General features: G+C 40.3%; 1 long non-coding RNA gene across 1 annotated transcript; it reads left to right on the top strand.

Moving 5' to 3' along the window:
* Window positions 1–861: 861 nt before the first annotated feature.
* Window positions 862–1,827, top strand: LOC135932212 (uncharacterized). Its single transcript, XR_010573327.1, has 3 exons — window positions 862–934; window positions 1,047–1,079; window positions 1,775–1,827. It is a non-coding gene; the product is annotated as an uncharacterized LOC135932212 (long non-coding RNA).
* Window positions 1,828–2,289: the final 462 nt, after the last annotated feature.

Below are 2,289 nucleotides of genomic sequence, written 5' to 3'. Positions count from 1 at the left end.
TTGCTAATGTTACTGAATCTGTGGAACCTCCGCGATATCCACCACACGAAGTAACGAATAACGAGCCTATCTAAATCCCAGTAACGAGTAACGCGTTCCTGGTTTTGGCATAATAACTAGTTACCGTGCTCGTTACCACAATAATAACGTAGTTACTGTAACGCGTTACTTAATAACGCGTTAGTCCCAACACTGGATACGTCTGACCTTCAGTCCGAAGCTGAAACTCAGACCACTCATAAAAGAAAGCACAAGTAAAACTTTTTTTATTCACAAACATATCTTTGATTGTTAAGAATTTATGATCTTGTCTTTTGTACATATCTGTGATGCTTGCATTCTGCAATATCACCACATAATATAGTCCAAAAAGTGGAAGTTTGTAAACTTTTTAAAAATGCAAAGCCGGGTACACTTGTGCACTTCAAAAATTCCTTGTATACTGTACCTTCTTGCACATTTCCGTTTCCTGTGTGTGTTGTTAGAAATCAAACTGTAACTTTAGGAAAAAATATGCCAAAAGCACATTTGTAATTACTCATGACCGTTTTCAACTTCTTTCTTTAGACCAAATCCCTTGTACACATATAGTGACTCAGAGGATGAGCAGCCCACCAAAAAACGGTTTCCCCAGGCCCCTCGAGTGAAAATACCAGGTAATAAAATAATGTCTAGTGTCTTTGTACATATCTGTGTGTGATACAGGGAAACTTTTTTGACAAGTTGTCTGTATTCTTAAATACTTAAAAAATTATCTTTTTCTAAACAGCCCTCACCACTCCGCAGTCTTCCCCCCAGCCCTCTGACAGCAGGCATCATAATACCCCACCCAGCTTCCGGCACCTTTCGCCACTCTGGCAGAACACACAAAACGACACAGCTTTGCGATCTCCCCAGCATGCAGAGTCTGATGTCGAGGCCTTCCCTATAGATGGTATGCTTTTAAAATTGTTTTAAAGCTGAATCACAATGTCATTGTACTCTTATCTTCAAAACACCAGTTTATACTCCTGAATGTCATCTTGTTGCGATTTGCTTTTCTGTAGATTCCAGAGACTCTGTGAGGCCACTATTACAAGGCAAGTTCGAAAATCTTGGAATTTCAGATTTTACATGGTATAAATGGTAAATGGCCTATATTTGTACAGCGCTTTAACGGGTCCCTAAGGACCCCAAAGCGCTTTACATATTCAGTCATCCACCCATTCACACACAATTCACGCACTGGTGATGGCAAGCTACATATACAAATATCAAATATATGTGACAGGCAAAAACTAGCAAACACTTGTAGCAGTTAAAACAACTTATACTTGAATGCAGAATGTTACACCATCACTTATGGATATATTAGTTTTTCGCCTCTCACTGCTTAAGCCATTAATCTTTCTAGAATTGTTCTTTGAAACAGATGCGACCTCACAAAAGATGTTAACTATGCTGTCAGACCTGACGAGAGCTGTTAACGAACTCCATGAGGAGGTCAGAGCCATCCGCAATAACGGCTGCAATGAATCGGTAGATGCTGGGGTACTGCCTCTGGATTTGCCCTTGCACAACATGGAGGAGCTAAACAATGCAGAGGCAGCTCTTCAATCGCAAGAGGCAAATAAGGCAATGGTAAGTATATAAAGCTTATGCACACTTTGTAACTATAAAGTGTAATAGCTGTCAGATGTGATTTAAATGCATAACAACGGCATACACACAAGCACTTGCATACACATTTAAGACATGAGACACGCTAATTCCATCTCTTAAAATGTGTCTATAGGTGAGACGCTTTGCCTTGATTGGAGGGACCACACTGGAGGTGCGAGTCCGCCGTGTAATGGCTTATGCCGTTACAAACGAGCTGGCCTCGGTACTAAACTGGGCAGGGAAAAAAACAAAAGACCAGACAAAGCAAAAAAGGGCATTTAAAGATACTGTGCTGTGCAGATGTATATTTGGTAAGTTTTACCGTTTATTGTAGTTTTATGAGCAAAAAGTGAACAATAAAGGGATCGATTGATCTGCTGGGTGAGTTTCACATTTCCTATGTCCGGTTTTTGCTATATTACTTTGTCTTTCTTAATAACAAGACTTTCATGTCCGTTTAATCTGGAGATGGAGTCTTTGGTCTGTGGCTTGTTTAGTCCTTGGGTTGTAGTTTGTACAGCCCGACGACCCCATGTTTATTTTTGTTTTAAAGGATACACGGCACACCATGCTAAGACTTATCAGTTTTTCCGCTCATAGTTCTTTGGGAATCAAATGCGGCAGTTTGCAGATTTACCCCTGGTGACT

The sequence above is a fragment of the Pelmatolapia mariae genome, linkage group LG18 (genome assembly GCF_036321145.2).
Source record: "Pelmatolapia mariae isolate MD_Pm_ZW linkage group LG18, Pm_UMD_F_2, whole genome shotgun sequence".
NCBI classification, from domain to species: domain Eukaryota; kingdom Metazoa; phylum Chordata; class Actinopteri; order Cichliformes; family Cichlidae; genus Pelmatolapia; species Pelmatolapia mariae.
This window is presented reverse-complemented; position numbering and strand designations above follow the sequence as displayed.